Source organism: Epargyreus clarus, unplaced genomic scaffold (assembly GCF_041222505.1).
Source record: "Epargyreus clarus isolate Ecla_fem2 unplaced genomic scaffold, WU_Ecla_fem_2.2 ptg000016l, whole genome shotgun sequence".
NCBI lineage: Eukaryota > Metazoa > Arthropoda > Insecta > Lepidoptera > Hesperiidae > Epargyreus > Epargyreus clarus.
The window spans coordinates 6,765,642-6,789,424 of NW_027332224.1; the positions used below are offsets into that span (position 1 = coordinate 6,765,642).

Here is a 23,783-nt window from a genome sequence, read left to right on the forward strand (position 1 = left end):
CCACATCCATTCTAATCCATTCGTGCGTCGTGCCCGCGTCGAAGCAAGGTTATTCATTAGCATTTTTGAGACAGCGAGACCGATCCGCGATAGCGGCCAAGTTTTGTGACAGACGGACCGATCGTGAACGCATTTTTATATATAATACTAGCTGACCCGGCAAACCTTGTGTTGCCATTTAAATAAAAAAAATGTTAAGGGTGAACAACTCATATCAATTAGGGGTATGAAAAATAGATAGTAGCGGATTCTCAGACCTACTGAATATGCATATAAAATTTGGTGAATATCGGTAAAGCCGTTTCGGAGGAGTACGGTAAGTAACATTGTGACACGAGGATTTTATATATAATATAGAAGTAGCAGACGAGCATGCTCGTCTGCTACTTCTATATTATATACCATCCGGATCCATCCAGATGGACTGGATATAATATAGAAGTAGCAGACGAGCATGCTCGTCTGCTACTTCTATATTATATCCAGTCCATCTGAAATTAAAGGGGCTACCGCCACCTATGGACATTCAACTTCAGACGAGACCATATTTCCATCTGACTGACAACAGATGCGCCGCTACCCCTGAGGACTAAGCTGGAATGCCTCGGAAAAGTATGTCTCCCTTACCACACCCTTCAAACCAGAACACAGCAGCGCTTAACACTGCTGTTAATAGGCAGAAATATGAGTGGCGGTAGCGCTTTCCAAAAATATTTTAAAAATACAAATTATTACACAAATATACTCTGCGACAAACTGCTAGTCCGCTCTGAACGTGTTGCGGGCAGGTGTAGTCATACAATTTGCTATGGCGACGCAATTCATTTCTATATTCAGAGCGGACTAGCAGTTTTACGCGGACTATATAACCAGCGCATATCTATGTAATATGTAAACAATACATACATACGTATAAAAACATTGTTTAGACTTACGTGTGGGCGTGAGAGAAGGGTCAAATATATGTCAAAACTGGTTTTAATCTTTGTAATCATGATCATAAGATTAACATTGTTTATTGTTACGTACTTGGGAGAACTAACGTTGTTATTAGTTTAACTTAAGCAATACCATACTTATAATAAGTATAGTCCACGCAAATCTGCTAGTCTGCTCTGAACATAGAAATGAATTGCGTCGCCATAGCTAATTGTATGAGTACACCTGCTTGCAACAACTTCAGAGCGGACTAGCAGTTTGGCGCGGACTGTACGTTAGTATTTAATAGAAAATAACATAAACGTATTTATGAAGTGTTATATTTAACTACTTTCTACGTCGGTAAAATCTAGTAACTAGCATTCTTAAGTAAAATTTAAATATAGTTTACTTGCTGAACTATTTTCTCCTGAACTTTTACTCTCGCAGTACTTATATATTTAATGAAAACCAAATTTATTCAGTGATTTTTCCGTCGCTGATTTAACGTTAAATATTAATAATAAATTATAATGAATAAATTACTGAGAAGATTAAGTTGGTATTTAACATAATAACTGGAATTTAAGGCGAATTTAGAAGCAAATAGTACTTAAGAACGCATGTAGCGACATCTAGTATCGGAAGGAAATTAAAAGTTATTATGATACTGCCATCTGTTGGGCAGTAGCTAAACTATTTGGTACAACTGTTGTCTAATTTTTAAGTTTCGTATACAGGTCCGATAGATGTCACTACAATTTTTGCAATGAACCGAATGGACGGTGTGCGCATGTCAAAAATACATGTCATTCACATCATTTTATTTTGTGAAATCCTAAAATCGGGTTGATTTTGTTAAAATATACGGACGTAAGCAAAGCTTGCTGGAGAGCTGGTTATCTTTGGCCATTGTTTGGTTTTTGTTATTAAGAGTGATTCGCAGAACTGATTTGTGAAGAAGTAATCAGAAATAGTTTTTCTATTACAATTTTCTTTCATTTCCCTCGAATTTTCGTTTCGTCTCCGAACATTGTATGTGCAATGTAAACTGTTTTTGGACATAATGTGACTATATCCACGCTTTGGTGATCAGTGCTCGGTTGTCTATTTTGGACGGCATTTGAAGCTAAATTTAATCTTCTATTGTGATGAATTACATTCGGCGGAAGACCAACAAATTGCGTAAGTACATATTTTAAAATAAATACTCATTAAAAAGAACTTTTAAATCGAAATCAGTACTTACTGACTATTTACACATTTGCGCGGGAAGATATGGCAAAAAAATACATATTGAATTTAAAAGAAAAATCGATTACTTAAAACAGCTGGTTCTGTTTTAATTTTTAAACCAATACGTTCGAAATTTTGTGATTAAATAGATTTTTGTTTTCCTAATTTCTTTATTATCACACATATTTTTCAACAGAGAAATTATCATTTGTTTGTTTTTAAAAACATAACCTGTATTAATCAACATTAAAAAATAGCATTTTTTTTTATAACATAGGAGTAGCAGACGAGCATGCAGTCCACCTGATGGTAAGTGGCTACTGCCGCCCATGGACATCTGTAATCAACCCCAGATAGGATTATATATTCCTACATGAGGTCGGCCCCAAATGCACTGCTACCCCTGAGGACTAAGCTGGAACACCTCGGAAAAGTCTGTCTCCCTTACCACACCCTTCAAAATGGAACACAGCAGCGCTTAACACTGCTGTTATTAGGTAGAAATAGATGAAATAAACATACATTTCAATAGGTTACATGGCTTCTAAGGATATTTTTTTGAGTTTTTATTCTACATTGTAAAATAGTGCATTTATATTATGCTTTTCAGAATCTTGCAATTCCAATTTAAATTTTTTAAAAATTGTCTATTGGTAAAAAAATATAGGTTGCAACAATCTTTTGTTTATGACTTGATCTAGCTTTTTTATACAATTGATAAAACAACCAAGCCTGGCCTGTGTACCTGGCCTGGCTACTTGATAGCAACTGGCTCCATAGAGAACACAGTTCTGTGTACTACGATGGTCAGTTGGCCACACACACTTCCACTAAGAGGCAAGAACTTAGAAGAAGAGAGAGAAGACGACCCGCGTGGCGGTGCGGTCACCATACCGGTCTAACGCGCAAAGGGTCCTGGGTTCGATCCCCGGCCAGACAGATATCTAAATGGTGAATTTAGATTTCTGTTTCTGGGTCTGGGTGTTTCTGTATTTGTCTATGTGTGTGTCCATGGCACCCACGACACAGGGAATCCTATGTGGGGCTGTGAGTGTAGAAAGTGTTTATTATTATTATTAAGAACTGTTTCATATTAGAAATAGGTGGGGGTGCCTCAGTTCAACCATATTATACCTAAATTTATTTCTAAGCTAGACAATATAGCAATTTATCTGATCTTAAAGCTATCCATTAAAACGAAGATTTTTTCCTATTATAATTCTAATTGGAAACAGATTAAAGGTGGTAGAACCCAGTGGTTCAAGTCCAGCGGCACCACCACACCTATTTCTGCCTAACAACAGCAGTGTTAACACGGCTGTGTTGTGGACTGAAAGGTGTAGAAAGGGAGACTGATTCGAGGTGTTCCAGCTTAGACCTCAGGGGTAGCGGCGCATCTGTGGTTGACCTTGGGTAGAACTGATCTTAGCAGCAGCAGCAGGTAGCAGTAGGCGCTTACCATCAGGTGAACTGCATGCTCGTCTGCTAGTCTACTATAATAAAAATTCAAAGACTTGAAGTTTTCAGTTCACTTCATGCATTCATCATCAATCCGATACGAAGTGCATATTGGTAGACTTCACATACCTTTGAGATTTTTTTTTATATATATCAGGTATGCAGGTTTCCTCATGATGTTTTCCTCCACCATGTAAGCAAATGATAATTTATTTCTAATACTAAATAATTTTGAAAAATCAGAAGTGTATGCCAGGGATTTGAACCTGATCTCTTGATTGAGAGGCTAAGTTTCTTAACCACTACGGTATCACTGCTTTTTTTTCTATTTACATCTAATTAAACAAATAGCAAATTTGCACATGTATGGAGTTTCTCCATAGCAAAACACCTTCCGAAGCGGTGGTAGTTTTTCGACTTTCAAAAAGTACAATATGAATGTATTTTAAATAAATGCATAACTGAGAAATTGTGGTTAGATTTAGCCAGTAAACAAATAAAATTATAACTCATAGGTATGTACAATAACTATAAGGAAGTTGGTCAATTGGTGGTTTTTTAGGGTTCCGTACCCAAAGGGTAAAAACGGAACCCTATTCCTCAGTCTTCGCTGTCTAGGTCTCTATCGAACTGATATACGCTTGAAATTTCCACAGAATATGTTTATTGGTGGCTGCTATAACGACAAATACAAAAAATTAAAGATCTTCAAAATAAATTGGGGTTGCCATACAAGGAACTAATAACTGCTTTATTCGTTTTATCTATTGAACCGTATTAAATAAACAGGTGAGATTATCTCAATGATTTCACTTTTACTTTCACTTTTACAACACTAAAAATAAAAAAGATTCCGTTCGTAGTTACATACATACATACAACCCAAGCTAATAAAAGCGTGTTAAAAAAAAGAGAATTTGGTAGTACGGAACTCTACGTGTGGGGGTTCAACTCGCTCTTGGACAAAATTTGAAACGACTTCCGAATCGTAATAAACTTTTTTTTTGTAATTATTTCATTTCTTGCGCGTGTCCCTTTTTCGTTTCAAAATATAAAAATTATATTTTCAATTAAATTTTAACTTTGTCTATTGTTCAACGCCTTCGTCGGTCTTCCGTCGACGTAAGTTGTGACTTTTGAGTTTTATTTAAAATAAAACTTTGAGACTTTGAGTTTGTCTTCGTAAGGCTTCTCTTCATACCGGCTTTCAGTTGAGCCAAAGTTGTGTTACGAAAGTTGCTCAATTAGCAGCTTTTTGTTTTTGCTTTTGATTGTTTTGTATGGGTTACGGGTTGATGTCATGAAATGTCCTTTGTTTGTGGAAGGGGTAGAGGGTGGGGGCTGGAGGGGTGGGGAGGAGGTCCAGTACATACCCGTCTACCCTTACGATTATATACCTTTATGATGATGATGTAAGGAGTATGCAGTCTACCTCATAGGAAGTGGCCACTGCTACCCATGGATGTCTATAATCAACCCTTACTAAGATAAGATACCACCTTAGGTTTATCAGAGATACGTTACTCTTGACAACTCTCTCTACTCTTAAGGCCTAACTCTTTACGCACCAAGAGGACTCCGGTTGCGTTCCTTTGGAGATCCCGGAGTCCTCTACGCAGCGCTGAGGACGGTCACCGGGGGGGTTTTAGTGCAGTAAAAGTCCCACATAACCCGTCGTTGCTCCCACGGCGTCTGGTACCTTTTGAAGGTTTCCCCCTCGTCAACAAAAAAAAAAGGCCTAACTCTTTAAGGCCTCGGAAAAATGTCTCCCTTACCACACCCTTCAAACCAGAACACAGCAGCGCTTACCACTGTTGTTATAAAGAAAGAAAGAAAGAAACATTTATTTGTAAAAAATACTACAACATTATGTGACATAAGCAATAGTAAACATAACTTTAAAATCAAAACATTGCTGCAGTAAAATTTAACAAAAGGGTCCACACTCAGCCTCACCGCGGCGGACCACGTCCACTGATTTTCAGTGTGGTTCTAATGAAATATGAAATTAAATGAAATATATTTATTTTTGTATAGGCCAACGACGGCACTTACAAATTGTCAGGTACAATATTTTTCTTAAACTACTACCGGATCGGAACGCGACATCTACTGAGAAGATCCGGTAAGAAACTCAGCGGGTTTGTCTTTTTTTTTTAATAATAATTATTCTCTTTTTTAATGCCATCATTTTTACATATAATTAATAAAGCATTGATACAAAAATAGGTGGGGCGGTGGTGCCGTCGGAGTCGAACGATAGAGTTCTACCACTGGACGACCCGCGTGGCGGAGCGGTCACCATACCGGTCTGACGCGCAAAGGGTCCCGGGTTCGATCCCCGGCCAGACAGAAATCTGAATGATGAATTTAGATTTCTGTTTCTGGGTCTGGTTGTTTGTGTGTTTGTCTATGTGTGTGTCCATGGCACCCACGACACAGGAAATCCTAGTGTGGGGCTGTGAGTGTAGAAAGCGTTTGTTTGTTTGTTTGTTAAATATAATGGCCGCTATGCAAGACGCGGAAATCTTTTAAAGACAAAGATATAATTAGACGAATATTGTTTCCCCACGTGTTCGTTGTAAGGCGAGATTCCCACGCCCACCGGACATCTGTCGATGGATCGCTTCTGACTCGCACTTCGGGTTACGATAGGGATTTTCGGATATCTATCTATCTATTGATTGAGTATTTTTTTTTTATTTTAATTATTTTTCAAATATTGTCTGCTATTAATTCTTAACTATTTACTAAATATCTACGTTTGGTGGTCAAAACATTAGATAGATTAATTATTATTAATTACGGTTGTAAGTTGCAATGCACGGATAAGAACACGGAACACGGAACAGAACACGGATAAGAACAAAACTTAACACTGCTGTTATAAGTCAGAAGCAGATGTGAGTGAGTTATGAAGGTGGTAGAACCCTTTGTGGTTCGACTCCGGCGGCACCACCGCCACACCTATTTCTGCCAAATAACAGCAGTGTCAAGCGCTTCTGTGTTCTGGTTTGAAGGGTGTGGTAAGGGAGACATACTTTTCCAAGGCGTTCCATCTTGGCCCTCAAGGGTAGCGATGCATCTGTGGCCGACCTCAGGTAGGAATATCTGATCCTATCTGGGGTCGATTACAGATGTCCATGGGCGGCAGTAGCCACTTACCATCAGGTGGACTGCATGCTCGTCTGCTACTCCTGTATTATAAAAATAAAGATGTAGAGTGGTACTTCCCCGATCAAACCATACTCCTTGTACCTTTCAAATTATTATCCAAAACTTTTGTCCCACATATATGCACAATAAACTTATTATATCTTTATCGATAAATCTGTATACATGTCCCATCACTAGCTCAACATTGACCACTGACGTCACTCATGTAACGAACCCGCCAAATAATGATGGCGTATATTGTTGGGTATTTATATGGTGGAACAGGGTAAGACCCATGGTAAAATCTAGATACTCGTATATGCGTTACCCTTCAACTTGTGCAGGTCTCAACAGATCTAAGTTATAAAAATATCAGCCGCGGTCGTAAGTCGCTTCTAACCAGAACACAGCAGCGCTTAACACTGCTGTTATGAGGCAGAAATAAAATACCACCTGATGGGATATCCATGATGGTATGTCCATACGAACCTTATAAATAAAACGCTATGTGTACAGAGTGGGGAACTATGTAAGTTTTGTACGCCAGTAGCACAAACATACATCTATAAACAGTATGTATGTACCTACAGTCCTACATATGTATTATGTAGGTATGTATTGCGCGGTTATTGATTTAAATGATCGCGAAGCTTCGGAGAAATGCAAAGCGGTTGCCGTAATTATATCATCTTCCGTTTGTAAAATATACTAGCAAATGTAGCAAAAATATAGTATGACTAAATGTTTGTGGTAGAAAAGTTCGGGATTCGACCCCGGCGGCACCACCGCCACACATGTTTTTGTTATAACAGCAGTGAGCGCTGTGTTTTGGTTTGAAGTGAGTGGTAAGGGGAGATATAGCTTTTCCTTTTTTGTTTAAGAGGGGGAAACGTTCAAAAGGTACCCGACGACGTGGGAGCGACGCCGGGTTATGTGGGAATTTTATCGTACTGCGGGCGGTTCGAGCTCCTACTCTCACCGCCCGCAACCCCGGAAGCCCCCTTTTAGTCGCCTCTTACGACAAGCAGGGGATACCGTAGCCCTATTCTGGTCTCGGAGCTACAGGGTCAAGGGCGGCAGTAGCCTACCACCACGCAGATTACATGCTCTGTAGCAACGCTTAAAACTGTTATTAGGTTGACAAATGTGTTACTCAGTGACTTTCCTATATAGGTATATATAAAATTCTCGTGTCACAATGTTAGTTAACGTACTCCTCCGAAACTACTTTACCGATTTTCACCAAATTGTATATGCATATTCAGTAGGTCTGAGAATCGGCTACTATCTATTTTTCATATCCCTAAGTGATAAGAGTTGTTCAACTTTAACATTTTTTTATTTATATGGCAACACAACGCTTGCCGGGTCAGCTAGTACACATATATATATATATAGGTATATATTTAGGGAAATCACTGCTGTATGTTCGAAACATACTGCGTTCCTTTTAATTTTCAACAATGTTATGTATCGCTGAACGTTATCAGTTAAAACCTTGGCACGCGTCATGTGCCGCCATTTCTCTGAACCGATCCATCCTAAATGTAAACTCATCCGTCAGTGAGCGGTAGTATTAATAGACTGGAGCGTTCCCGTGACGTCAGCGGTTCCTTCTTTAACGGCCAAACTTGCTTTCATCAATGAATGGAACGTGATGTAAAAGATTTTAAATGTTCGGGAAATGGAAGCTGTGTGATAGAATTGTTCACTTTTTTGTGAATGTGTGAATGTGAATGGATTGAGGTCTTAAAATATTAAATAAGGGGTTAAAGGGGTTAATATTGTGTTAGGATGTTTTGAAGTTGTCCCTGTAGTTCCGGGACCAGAATAGGGCTACGGTATCCCCTGCCTGTCGTAAGAGGCGACTAAAAGGGGGCTTCCGGGGTTGCGGGCGGCAAGAGTGGGGGGAGCTCGAACCGCCCGGCTAGCAACCCCGTGAAGGACGGCGGTATGTGTGGTCGCATTCCGTCGTATACACCAGACGGTGTGGTAACACAAACTCACCTGAGCGGAGCCCGACGGGGCAGTGCGCTGAGAGGACTCCGGTCGCGTTCCTTTGGGGATCCCGGAGTCCTCTACGCAGCGCCGAGGACGGCCACCGGGGGGGTTTTAGTTCGGTAAAAGTCCCACATAACCCCGTGCCGCTCCCACGGTACCGGGTACCTTTTGAAGGTTTCCCCCTCGAGAAAAAAAAACAAGACATAATAATATCGAGATTTAAACTATTTATGCGAACCAAATTTCAATGTTCTGTAATAAAATTATATTGAAAAGGAAATGGGATTTATACAGGAAGCATTAAAACAATCAGATATTAGACGCAACTAACAATGTTGTTTGACACGATTAACGAACCTTGGACTTCCCGGCATTTCCTGTGGCTAAAAATAACACGCGCTGAACTACCGGCGCGATGTTTTGTTTGACTTTCTATGTGTTGTTTTAATGTTTTTGTTAGGTATCTATACTAATATTATAAAGAGGAAAACTTTGTTCGTTTGTTTGATTGTAATGAATAGGCTCAAAAACTACTGGACCGATTTTAAAAATTCTTTCACCATTCGAAAGCTACATTATCCACGAGTAACATAGGCTATATTTTATATGAAATATATTTGATAAATAGATTTGAGGCGGTACAAAGTTTGCCGGGTCAGCTAGTGTAATATATGTTTGAAGTGAAAACTTCTTTAGCAGCGTTCTGCACTTTTGCGATGGGTAATAAATGTTAGACTAGCGTTAGGACACGTGTCCTGATCGAAAATTCGTAAGTCGGCAAAGCAAACTGCAAAAGTCAAGATGTCATCCGGGGTCGGCTTAGAAAAAATATGTCAATGGGTGTCAGTTTAATTTTTTATTTATTATATTTTATTATTCAGGTTAGGTTTCGAAAGTTTTCACTTCTGCTGGCACTCCCGGAGAGCAACTCATTGTTTTTACCACGCTTTTATTAGCTTGGTTTGTATGTATGTATGTATGTAACGGAATCTTTGAACTCGATTTTTACCCACTTTGAACGGTCCGATTAATTCAAAATTTTAAACAATTATCAAGAACCGATGACAATACACGATTTTAATAATTTTATCCCATTCTCCTCATCAGGATCGTCAGGAATCAGGATTAACGATTGTCCTTTTGCGATTTTAGCGAGGTTTTTAGGTTTTAAACTATAATTATTTTAATTTACCGTTTCATTAATAGTTTTTTTGGTTATCATGTGATCGTATATCTCTCTGTTGGGCACGGGTGTTAATTAATGGGGTTGGTGGATATTATCGGTAATATAATTTAATGGTTACCCAAAGAGATCTGTAACCAACTCCACAATAGTACAAAGGTTCTATCTGAAGCCGATCAAAGATGCTTTGCCACTTCTGTAGACTAAGTTGATCGCCTCACACTCTGTCACTAAAAGCAATGTGCAGGAACTTTTTTTATAATATAGGAGTAGCAGACGAGCATGCAGTCCACCTGATAGTAAGTGGCCATCCCAAATGAGATTAGATTCCTACCTAAGGTCGGCCAAAGATGTGCCGCTTGAGGACTAAGCTGGAACGCTTCGGAAAAGTATATCTCTCTTACCAAAACTGTTTCATAAAGTGGTTAGGTACAAGTTAAAAAATATTTTATTAAGAAAAGTTTTTGAAAACAAGCAGCCATATTGGATTTAAAATGACATTATTACGTTTATTGTGCAATTATATCCAAACCAAATGAATATGCCAAATTTAAGCTCGATAGGGTTAAATAGTATAAAATTCAAAGTGACTAACAAAGTAAGCTAAATAACAGCATTTTTTTTATAATAAAGGAGTAGCAGACGAGCATGCAGTCCACCTGATGGTAAGTGACTACTGCCGCCCATAGACATCTGTAATCAACCTCAGATAGGATTAGATATTCCTACTTGAGGTCGGGCACAGATGCGCCGCTACCCCTGAGGACTAAGCTGGAACGCCTCGGAAAAGTCTATCTCCCTTAAGACACCCTTCAAACCGGAACACAGCAGCGCCTAACACTGCTGTTATTAGGTAGAAATAGGTGTGTAGCATGTAAAAAATACACAATTGCATGATTTGATTATTAAGTGAGTGAATATATCATATTAACATTAAATCTCTTTGTCCAACTCGAAACCCGATCATGCAACAAAACTATTATATTGAACAGTTCGCTCGGGCGACATCGGCGATGTTCGGGTAAACTCGGATATCCTGGTCGCATCCCGTTACCGGGTCATTGGGGCACCGCACACGCGCGCTAACCCAAGGGAATAAAGGTGGTTGTACACGGTATACGTAAGCTAAGCTATGTGTTTGAAGGTGGTAGAACTCTTTAGTTTGGTTTTGGAGACATTACTGTCCCACTCATGTCCAAAGGTAGTTATGACTCATGTCTAAAGGTATGTCCAAAAGTAGTAGGAAGGGTGATAAGAGAGACATACTTTTTTGAGGCGAGATTATTAATCTGTGCTATGCTTGTCTAAAACAGATAGAAGTTTGTCATTTTATTGTAGACAAAGTTCATCAAATTTTGAACCTTCTTAAATAAAAAATGGGTCATATAAGTCAATGGCCAAATAGATTCGAGCTTGCTTAGCTTCGACCTCGCTTACCGCTTAGGTACCTCGTAATGCTTTACTACGATTCCTCCCAAAAAAAGTTAAATTTTAAATGCGTTTTGAGATTTTGTCAAAGTCAAAGTCAAAGTCAAAGCATATTTATTGTGGACACGTAATATACAGGTGACAAAATGTTACTTTATTCGCTATGTCCTGCCATACGGCGTACAATATGTCCTAAACGAATGCTTAGGCGTGACCGTTTATCGGTGTATGAGCGATAGATGCATAGACTACCATCCTGTCGCTTAGGTTACTGAGCAGTTGCTAAAGCCTCTACAGCTCCGGTGTTCAATTTGTTGTTCGAGCGACCAACTTGCGACACTTGTTATATTTTATTCGAAAAATCTGTGAAGTCTGTATAGAAGATTGAGCTATTAACAGCCGCTTTTGATATTCATAATACATAATGTTAGAAATGTTACCTACATGCAGATATGGTATCACAAAGGGTTCTACAACCTACATGTAGGCGGTAGAACGCTTTGTGGTTCGACTCCGGCGGCACCACCGCCACACCTATTTCTACCTAATAACAGCAGTGTTAGGCGCTGTTGTGTTCTGGTTTGAAGGGTGTGGTAAGGGAGACGGACTTATCCGAGGCGTTCCAGCTTAGTCTTCAGGGGAAGCGGCGCATCTGTGGCCGACCTCAGGCAGGAATATCTAATCCTATCTGGGGCTGATTACAGATGTCCATGGGCGGCAGTAGCCATACTTACCATCAGGTGGACTGCATGCTCGTCTGCTACTCCTATATTATAAAAAAAAACAGATATTCTCAAAGGTCGATATTTGGTACGCAAATCTTTGGATATATGTTGATTATCAAAATCGGATGAAGAAACTTTCAATCGTCGATTTTTGGTAAGCAAAAGGTTGAATGGATGGATAAATATGAACCAAATATCGATAAAGCTACTAGTAGCTCCAGCGATAAAGTAGTCGCTCATGCTTGATCAGCTTTAGCCAAATATGCAGCCAATGTAAACTAACTCCTAAGGGATAAAGCCCTTTTTGCCGTAACAAGCCTGCAAACTAACTTTACATAAATTTATAAATTTCAAACTCTACGTCCAAGAGCGTAGGGTGCATGAAAGCCCTTTGACGTTCCCTTTGGACTTCTCAATAAAATGTTTATTATTACAGTTCAACCATCTGTTCCCTCTGAAGGGACTTCAGAGTTGTTTTAAGAAGAACATATTTTGAAGTGCGTTTGATTTTGAACTTTCATTTAAATGATGGTACAATTGGCATGATGACAGTATTAAAAAATCAAAGAATGAATGATTTAAGTAATCACAATATATTGAAAGGATTCTCAAAAATGACCCAGTTTAAAAAAAAGAATTTTAAGATTTATTATATTTTCAATAAAATAAAAGTATAAAACACTGCAGTCGGCCATCTTGTCTGAAAAGTTAATCGGAGCGCGAATGACGTCATTTTTGGGTTGAAATTTTGTATGGGATGTTCTAACGTGACGTCACCAACGGACGCCATGACACCCGCGAGCGTTTTCGCGCTTAATTCAAAATGGGTATAAAAAGATGCTATTGTTTTCGTTAATACTGAATTTATTGCCGATATAATGCGATTTTTGGAATCAGTAGACATGTACGTACATTAAACGCTTTCTACACTCACAGCCCCACACTAGGATTCACTGTGTCGTGGGTGCCATGGACACACAAATAGACAAATACACAAACACCCAGACCCAGAGTTTACTTTTTTTTTATAATCCTATATTATAACGTAACAGACAAGCATACCGTCCATCTTATGGTAAGTGGCTACTGCCGCCCATGGACATCTGTACAAACCCAGATAATATTAGATTCCTACGTGAGGCTGGCCACTGATACGCCGATACCCCTAAGCACTAAGCTGGAATGAATCGGAAAAAGATGTCTCCATTACCACACCCTTCAAACCAGAACACAGCAGCGCTTAACACTGCTGTTAAGGTTTTCCTATAAGTATCACTTATTTGTATAGTAGGTAAGTAAATCACAGCAAAGGCCCTCGTGGACCAATCAGATCAAGTTAATGAGATCGCAAAGGTCATACGACGTGGGGTTCTCGGAACTGTAAGGTAATAAAATCTAGAAATAGTCATGACGTGACCACCCTTTACGGTGGTGGTGACTCAGTTGTGAAATACTAGTTTTGTGTTTCAAGTCAGGAGGGCTTTCGGTTTGATTCCAAGTTATTTGAGAGTCAGAGTCAGAGAGAGAGAGAGAGAGTGTGTGGTGGTGACACAGTTGTTTTTTTTACTTTCAAATCCAGATTTTTTTGTTTGATGTCATTTAAATGCTGGATAGGATATGGCTGCGACAATTTAAAAAAAATATATGATTAACCCCAGTGAATTTGTAAACTAGCCCCTAATATGACGTCACCGCATCAACCCATCAGACTGCTGGGCACAGGTCTACTTTCAGAGTCAGAGGGGTCTAGAGGTCTATTCGCTGGCCAAATGCAAATTGGTGTACTTGACACTCCTTCGAGAACCTTTTTTTATAGAACTGTCAGACTTGCAGGTTTTTAAACCGTGTCTTTCTTTACCGTTAGCAATTGTCAATTTGTAATACGCGAATAATTTCTAAAATCAGAGGTACCTTTTTTTTCTTAACGAGGGAGTAACCTTCAAAAGATACTTACGACGACGTCGGATCGAACGACGGACGGAGTCCTACAAGCGCGATGACCGGATCTGGCTCTGCCCTGGGAGAGTAGTTTTCGCTCCTCCCACACCATCTGGTGTTCACGACGGTATGCGACCACACATACTGCCGTCCTTCCCGGGGTCGCGTGCTGGACGGTTCGAGCTCCCACTCTTGCCGTCCGCAACCTCGGAAGCCCCTTTTAGTCGCCTCTTACGACAGGCAGGGGATACCGTAGCCCTATTCTAGGCCCGGAAAAAAAACAGAGGTACCTAGGATTCGAAAGTGGGACCCGACGATGTCGCCAAGTTACAACAAAACAATCACTCCTGTAGTTCTGTACAAATTATCAATTTCCATTAGCGGAAGGTTGCCCAGGTACTGAAATGGACTGGGTATATTTAGACATCGACCCGAGTTATGACGTCATTGGCTACTGGCTAGTATTATATTGCACGGATGTGTGGATTGATCAGCAGATTGTTAGGTACTTACGTACTAAAGATTGATTATCGACCAAAGTACAGTTTTTTTTTATAATATAGGATTAGCAGACGAGCATGTAGTCTACCGGATGGTAAGTCCATACTGCCGCCCATGGACATCTATAGTCAAACTAAGATAGGATTCGAAATTCCTACCTGAGATCGGCCACAGATGCGCAGCTACCCCTGAGGACTAAACTGGAACGTCTCGGAAAAAGCATGTATACCTTACCACACTTCAAACCAGAACACAATAGCGCTTAACACTGCTGTTATGAGGCAGAAATAAGTGTGGCGGTGGTGCCGCTGGAGTCGAACTACAAAGGGTTCTACCACCTTCATAAGGTTTATTTATCTTATCAATTCCCATTGGCGGAAGGTTGCCCAGGTACTGAAATGGACTGGGTATATTTAGACATCGACCCGAGTTGTGACGTCATTGGTTACTGGCTAGTATCATACTGGACGGATGTGTGGATTGATCAGCAGATTGTTAGGTATTTACGTACTAAATATTATATGGCTATAGTGCTAAGTTTATGAAAATACCGGTCAAGTGCAGGTTGTACCTGACCCTAGAGGGATGCCTAAGACTAGACTAATAAAATATCTAAACTACTGGAGATAGAAGAGTATAATTTTGACAAAAGTTTCCTTTATAACCTAAACACCCTCTAAGAAAGAATTTTTTGATATTCCACCCCTAAGGGGCTGAAAATTTATAGGAGGATATAGGAGATGAACATTTGTCTGAAATCCACCAATATTGAAAGAAGTGGAGTGAAGTCGTACCCGTGGAGTGGAGTGAAGTCGTACCCGTGGAGGCAGCTGTGCTTCGTCTCGGGTGATCCTAGCACGTGCGCTGACTCTGTAGCCGACGTAATACGGCAGGGTATGGAATGCTTCATTCCAAACTCTGTCGTGTCCGTCGGTGGACGGAGTCAGCCCTGGTTTGATGGGTCTTGCGCTAAGGCATCACGTCATAAGCAAGAGGCCTACCAAGCCTGGGCGTCAGCGCACGCATGCAAGGATCCGAAGACCTCCGAGCTACGAACCGCCCTTAACGCTACCTCCCGATCAGCAAAGAAGCATATGGCCAAGGCGAAGTCTAGGCACGTTGGCAGAATTGGCGAGCGACTACTTGGTTAACCCTCCGGGAGTCGAGCCTTTTGGTCGCTAGCCAAAGCTGTTGAAGGTAATTTCTGTCGCTCCTCACTACCGCCCCTGCGGAAATCAGATGATTCTCTGGCCCATACGGCAAAGGGAAAAGCCGATCTTCTGGGCACTCTCTTTGCCTCAAACTCGACTCTCGATGACATGGGGGCCACACCGCCGACCATCCCGCGGTGTGAGAGTTCTATGCCTAATATACGCTTTACGCAGAAAGCTGTCAGGCGAGCTCTATTGTCCCTTGATGTCAAGAAGTCGAGTGGGCCGGATGAAATCCCCGCAGTGGTGCTGAAGACATGTGCTCCCGAGTTGACTCCCATCTTAACGCGCTTATTCTCCCTTTTCTATACCACAGGACAAGTACCGTCTTCGTGGAAGGTAGCCCTCGTTCACCCGATTCCCAAAAAGGGTGACCGCAGTGACCCGGCTAATTACAGGCCTATAGCGATCACCTCCCTGCTCTCAAAGGTTATGGAGCGTGTTGTTAATACCCAGCTCCTGAGGTACCTCGAGGATCACTGGCTGATCAGCGATCACCAATACGGTTTCCGCAAGGGCCGTTCAGCTGGTGATCTTTTGGTGTACCTCACACACCGATGGGCGCAAGCCATTGAGAGTAATGGTGAGGCTTTCGCAGTTAGCCTAGACATCGCAAAGGCCTTTGACCGGGTCTAGCACAGGGCCCTTCTCGCGAAGCTTCCATCTTACGGTCTTCCCGAGAGGCTATGCACATGGGTTCTGTCTGAGCGGCAAATCAAAGTCGTAGTAGACGGGTGCTGCTCAGACACGAACCATGTTAACGCTGGCGTGCCCCAGGGCTCTGTCCTCTCTCCCACGCTATTCATTCTGCATATCAATGACATGTTGCAAAAAACTGGCAGCATTCATTCCTATGCAGATGATAGTACGGGAGATGCTGTGTATACAGGCCGTGCAAACACCTCTCGGACTCTCGTGGAGGAAAGCAGAATCCGACTTGTATCTGAAATCGAAGACTCTCTGGAGCAGGTCTCGACATGGGGTCGACTTAACCTTGTTGTGTTTAACCCCACGAAGACACAAGTCTGCGCGTTTACCGCTAAAAAACCCCATTCGTCATAGCGCCACGGTTCCAAGGTATTCCACTCACCATTGATAAAAGCGTGGGGATCCTGGGAGTTGACATATCGTGTGACGTGCAGTTCCGGTGTCGTTTGGACGTTAAGGCCAAGTTGGCATCAAGAAAGCTGGGCGTCCTGAACAGAGCGAAGCGGTACTTCACTGCGGGGCAACTCCTTCTGTTGTATAAGGCACAAGTGAGACCTCACATGGAGTACTGCTCCCATCTCTGGGCAGGGGCGCCCCAATACCAACTTAACCCACTTGACTCCGTGCAAAAACGCGCTATCCGAATCGTCAACGACCCCAGGACCTCCGATCGGTTAGAACCTTTAAGCTTGCGGAGGGACATAGGTTCCCTCTGTGTGTTCTACCGGCTTTACAATGGTGAGTGCTCCGAGGAACTATTTGACCTGATGCCTACGTCACCATTCCTCCATCGCACCACTCGCCGAAGGATGAAGTTCCATCCACACCAACTGGACCCGTGGCGGGCCTCCACAGTTCGGTTTGCACGGACATTCTTGCCACGAACGTGCAAGATGTGGAATGAACTTCCTCCTGAGGTATTCCCAGAGCGCTATGACATGGGGCTCTTCAAAAACGGTGCAAAAAGAGCTCTCCTTCAAAGCCGGCGATGCATTGGCGACTCCTCTGGTGTTGCAAATGTTCATAGGCGACGTTGACTACTTTCCATCAGGTAGCACGTCTGCTTTATCGTTAGGCTCAAACATATAAAAAAAAAAAAAACAAAAAAAAGTCCTATGAAACGTAGTGTTTCGCTTTCTATTTCGAAATAAAGAAACCTGTTTCAATGTGTTTAGAAAATGAGCCCTAAGGTGTTTTTTTAAAGTTAGTAGGGGTTTAAAGTATGTATCTTATTATTTTCTGATCTACGCACACGAAGCCGCTGGTAAGAGCTAGCATCAAGTACACGTGTCACTCCCATATACAATGTGTGTACTATATGTGTACGTACACGTGTAGGTATAATATATTATATGTGGATAAATTCTCCCCTCGTTCTGCAAACAAGTGGGCACTACGTTTGAAATGTTTCAATGCGATTTATATCCCTTTGAGGTTTTACGTTTATGCATAGGGTATTTTAAAGTTATTATGGTTTGTGTACACGTATGAAGGCTTATAGGTGGGCTTAGGGGAGTTGAAAATGCTAAGCTCTTTTTCAAAAGTATGTAGGAATTTCATTAGAGCATTTAAAAGGTAGAGTATGATTCGGCCAAGGTGGTACCGCTGTCACAACTATTTCTAATGAAGCTACTCTACTCTAACTTAGGTCGTAACGCTCCGAATAGATTTGTTAGAGAATACAATTCACTAGAGAAAAGAAAAAAATTAGACCTTTTCTCCGATAGTTCCGAGAAGCTGAAGAAAAAGATTTACTAATTAAAATCTTTTTCTTCAGCAATTTTATTTAATTGAATAATTTCTGTCTGGTTTTAAATTCATCAATTTAATTATGCATTTTTTCTTAATCAATGATTTATATATTTATTTATTTAATAGTATCGAATGCAATGCAATTGTAATTAATTATAATATTTTTTACTTACGATGTTTACCAAGATGTCGTCACTCATAATTGTACTGCCACTTAGCATTTGTATATTATTTAACATTTCATGTAATGTATGAAAAAGTGAACAGTATGTTAGTGACAATATTTTTTTAAAATAAATAAATAAATAATGCATGTCTTGCGTTTTGTTTGAAAGATTTGGATGCCGGCTGACTTACATATGAGGCTACTAGAGATGTGCCGAGTCAGGTCGACTCGAGTCAGTACTCGAGTACTTACATAAACTCGCATACTCGAGTACCAGTGATACTCGAATACTGACGATACTCGTACACTACAACTACTACTCGTACAAGTAAAAACTTGTTTAATTTTGTGTAGTGAGTGGCGTTTTTTTTTTTTTTGCTCTGCCGTGCTATTGGACTGTATGTTGCAAAGTACTCGAGTACTTTGTGAATACTCTGGACTCGAGTACTGACTCGATTCTTTTTTATATGAGTACTAAAGTACTCGAATACCAAAAATGGCTCGACTACGCACATCATTAGCGAATACCGACTCGGCACATCATTAGAGGCTACCATAGTACTCCTGAAGAGTGAGTGAGAATATTAGTCCCCGTCTATTAAAATCCAAGTTATCCGAAGTGTTCCAACTTAGTCCCGAAAGGTAGAAACGCATCAGTGACCTACCTAAGGTAGGTGGCATCCTAATTTTATCTAAGACTAGCTGAGCCGGCGAACTTTGTACCGCCTCAAAATCAATTTATCAAATATATTTCATATAAAATATAGCCTATGTTATTCGTGGATAATGTAGCTTTCGAATGGAGAAAGAATTTTTAAAATCGGTCCAGTAGTTTTTGAGCCTATTCATTACAATCAAACAAACAAACAAAGTTTTCCTCTTTATAATATTAGTATAGATTGATTACAGATGTACATGGGCGGCAGTGACCCATTGCAATCAGGTGGACTTCATGGTCGTATCATATAATATAAATGTACTATTCTACATTCTATATTATATTTTTGTATTTTCACTAAGAATACTGTCAGCAGTTTTCAAACCATTGATTCCGTCCAATCATCATACAAATATGACTCCAACGACCTTGGGGATGAATCACCCCAATCAATTCTACCCTTAGCACCCCGCGGAATACGCCACGAATGTGTAATGGCGGTCTTTATTGGTCAACGTGGTTTACCACGCGATTGTGACCCCTATATCAATGTTAATAAGCCATAAATTCGTATTAAGGTCCTTTTTGGGTCGGAAGGGCATAAAAATCAGGGTCGGATTGAATAATTTATTCGGTGTTTAACCGAATTTCTTATAACTATGTGTATTACGACGCAGTGTTAAGTAAGAAACTCGGCCCCTTCGTCGAGGAGTCCGAGGTTCAAACCCCAGGCACGCAGCTCTGATTTTTCAAAGTTATGTGTGTATTAGAAATTAATTATCACTTGTTTAAATGGTGAAGGAAACATCGTGAAGAAATCTGCATTCCTGAGAAACCTTAAAAAAATGCTTTCAAAGGTATGTGAAGTCTACCAATACGCACTTGTCCAGCGCGGTGGACTATGGCCTAATCCTTCTCATTCTGAGAGGAGGCCCGTGCCCAGCAGTGGGACAGTAATGAGTTGATGATGATGTGTATTATGTATGTTGTGTGTGTTCTTACATCAATGAGTATACTTAATGATGCGACGAAATATTTTTTTAACCAAGTGCAGAGGGTAATGTTATTCTTATGTATGTATGTATGTCTCATTCTTTGTCACGCAACAGCACAAATGGCTAGACAGATTTTAACATATGAGGTGTTGTTGGATTCGTCTAAATTGTTGAAATGACATAGCCTATATCTTTAGGCAATCGGGTTTATTGTTTTTTGTAATACAAGTAATTATATTTATTAATATGTCTCCATCTTGTTTAAGTTGATGTCCACATTTAAATTACATTTTTTTGCATAGGTTATTTAATTTTGACAATTCTGTTCCAGTCAGCAAAGCAGACATTCAAAGGCGCTCTTTCGTCTCCGAAGCAATGTTGTAATGTTGTAGAATACTTAAATAGCTTGTATTACGTATTACAAAGTATGTTATTGCAGTTTGTGCACCAAATTGCTCTGTTTTCCTAACTGACTGATGTAATGCTCGAATCTTTCAATTCCCTGGAGAAACAACACACTTTAAGATGAATTAAGAATCAATTAAGAATCCTCGTGTCGGTCACCTCACTGGCATTTTCATTTTTTTCTATTCCCTTTTGTACTAAAAGTTATTAAACAATTAAGTTAAGATTAAAACTAAGTACGGAACAACCTCCCTCCCTACACACTACTAGGGTGGTACATACTGCATGGTTTAAAATATATACCATCATACATATTTGTAGCGGATTGTTGCGAAGTAGTTTTAATCTTAACTTAATAGCATGGGTTTCCGCAAAGAAACGCCTGATACAATTAACTTTTTAAACAATATTATGTTTTGCAACTTCAGCTGTAACTGAAAGTTCGTGTGTACACAGCCTACGCGTTGCGTAACCGATAGCTTTCCGGTGAAGGCTACGCGGCTACGAAGCTACGAGCTACGAACGTAGATATTGTGTACCTACTAAAATTATTGAAGGTAGATTTTTCAGGTTTATCTGGGATTGCATAATATAGGTTTTTAATCGTATTTTTGTAATGATCAATCTAGTCGACTAATTATCAATTTAGTTAAAAACGTTACTATTACGTGCTATTCGATAGATTGCTCGTAACGTATATAGTATCATACTATATAAATAAATGGATAATCTTATATATAAAATTCTCGTGTCACAGTGTTAGTCACCGTACTCCTCTGAAACGGCTTTACCGATTTTCACCAAATTTTATATGCGTATTCAGTAGGTCTGAGAATCGGCTACTATCTATTTTTCATACCCCTAAGTGATAAGGGTTGTTTACCCTTAACATTTTTTTATTTATATGGCAACACAACGTTTGTCGGGACAGCTAGTATTATTAAAGTCTCCTGTGAACAGTTTTCGTTATAAAAATCGTTACGCCAATACTTTTTTCCTTTCACACCGCGTCTTAAATAATATAAGGTTTCTAAAATAAATTTATGATAAAATGGTTTTAAAAAAGCGGCTTTACAATAATGTCATTGTATCCTTCTCAGAAAACTGTTTCATTTGATACCCATATCATGGGGGTGCATAACCAATAATATGATTGGTCCACAATATTAGGCATTCGCCATATTAGAATGACGTCATTAATGTAAATGTCAATAATGTAAAGCAGTAATAGTCGTTAAGAACCTGGGCCTGTCGATCGAGGGGTCCGAGGTTCAAATCCCAGGCACGTCTGATTTTTCAACGTTATGTGCGTATTAGAAATTAATTATCACTTGCTAAACGGTGAAGGAAAACATTGTGAGGAAACCTGCATACACGAAATATTCATGAAAAATAATAATAATCTCAAATTTATGTGACGTCTGCCAATACGCACTTGGCTAGCGCGGTGGACTATAGCCTAATTCTTCTCATTCTGAGAGGAGACCCGTGCCCAGCAGTGGGACAGAAATGGGTTGATGATGATGATGTCATCAAAACCAAAAAAATCAGTCGTAAGCTGATAATTATGTACAAAGTAACAAAACAAGTTAAATAAAAGCTTGTAACAAATGAAATGATAACAAAGGATGGTTTTGGAAGCTGGATCGATGTAACGGGTGCACTGGGGTGCGACCGGGTGACCTACATCCCCTCCAGCCTGGTATCTAGCCTTCTGCGAATAAAATAAATACGCAAATAAATCTATGTATTAGCTGTATGAAGCGTCCCGGCGCGTTTTCATTAGGGTTCCGTGCCCAAAGGGTAAAACGGAACGCTATTACTAAATGTCCGCTGTCTGTCCGTATGTCCGTCTGTCACAGGGCTCTATCTCCGGAACCGTAATAGGCCCCTTGAAATATCCATACAATATTATGACAAATACTTAAAATAAAAAAGATGTGAGCCGTCACGGGACGCCTGGCAGATGTGAAACATCGACATTATTTTGTAAAAGTAATATGCAGAAAAGAACATATTGTGATAGGAACTAAATATGTCATAATGATAAAATTAAATATTACGATTTTTTTCCAGATAACGATGACTATTTATTGAATTCGATTGCGCATGGCGACGCGTCCACACCGTACGCACTACTGCATATAGACTGTATATATATACCATCGTATAGCGGCATGCGTCGCCACGCCAGAAATCGGTTTTTCGTGCGGCTATAGATGTTTCACATCAAAAAAGGATTACAATTGGAATGTACAGCACCCTCTGTGTGCAAGTGGCCAATTATCTGCATTTATCCGAGTTCAATTAGTCCTCAGTAGCAACGCATCTGTAGCCGAACTCAGATAGTCCTAATCTTATCTGGGCTTGATTACAGAGGTCCATGTGCGACAGAAGCTATTTGCCATCAGGTGGACTGCATGCTCGTCTGCTACTTCTATTTTATACAATAATACATAGTTGGCTACTTTGTAGATATCTACACTCTTTCATTCTCTCTAAATCAATCATGATAAAGTAATTATGCCATTTACTAGTAGTGTGTGTTATCCTTTATGGGATGGAGGGTGGTACATACTGCATGGTTTAAAATATATACCATCATACATATTAGTAGCGGATTGTTGCGAAGTTGTTTTAATCATAACTTTATAGCATTAATTTCCGCAAAGTACGAAGATACAATTAATCATTTATCTTGTTCTAATTTTTTTGTTTTAAATCCTTTAGCAAGAGTAATTTATAATAACAGTTAATTATAATATCAGTTATTTAAAATAACAATTAATTATAATAACAACTTCGTTTAAAATAAACGGTGGACCAATTAGGAAGAGTATCTTTATTGCTGAACAAAGGATTCCCAGCCGGTTACCGATCGCCACGGATTCGAATCTGGGTCGCCGCTAAGTGGGTCACCCGGTCGCATCCCGTTGCACCTGTTGGATCGATCCGGTGGAGGCTGTGGGTTCTGGAGGTTTTTACCACTTATATGTAGCAATTAATAGTGGTAGATAATATGCTAGTAAATTTGATAATGATTATACGATACCATACATTTAAGATGAGAGATCTACCAATTACCATCCATTTTGAAGGTGGTAGAACCCTTTGTGGTTCGACTCCGGCGGCACCACCGCCACACCTATTTCTACCTAATAACAGCAGTGTTAAGCGCTGCTGTGTTCCGGTTTGAAGGGTGTGGTAAGGGAGACAGACTTTTCCGAGGCGTTCCAGCTTAGTCCTCAGGGGTAGCGGCGCATCTGTGGCTGACCTCAGGAATATCTAATCCTATCTGGGGTTGATTACAGATGTCCATGGGCGGCAGTAGCCACTTACCATCA

General features: G+C 40.2%; 1 protein-coding gene across 1 annotated transcript in view; it reads left to right on the forward strand.

Moving 5' to 3' along the window:
- The first annotated feature begins 1,698 nt into the window (after positions 1–1,698).
- The window catches only part of enc (R3H domain containing protein encore), a 71,663-nt gene continuing 49,578 nt past the window's right edge, over positions 1,699–23,783 (forward strand). Inside the window, exon 1 of the mRNA XM_073081700.1 lies at positions 1,699–2,103. The gene's annotated coding sequence lies outside the window, so the exon portion shown is untranslated. The remainder of the gene's footprint in view (positions 2,104–23,783) is intronic.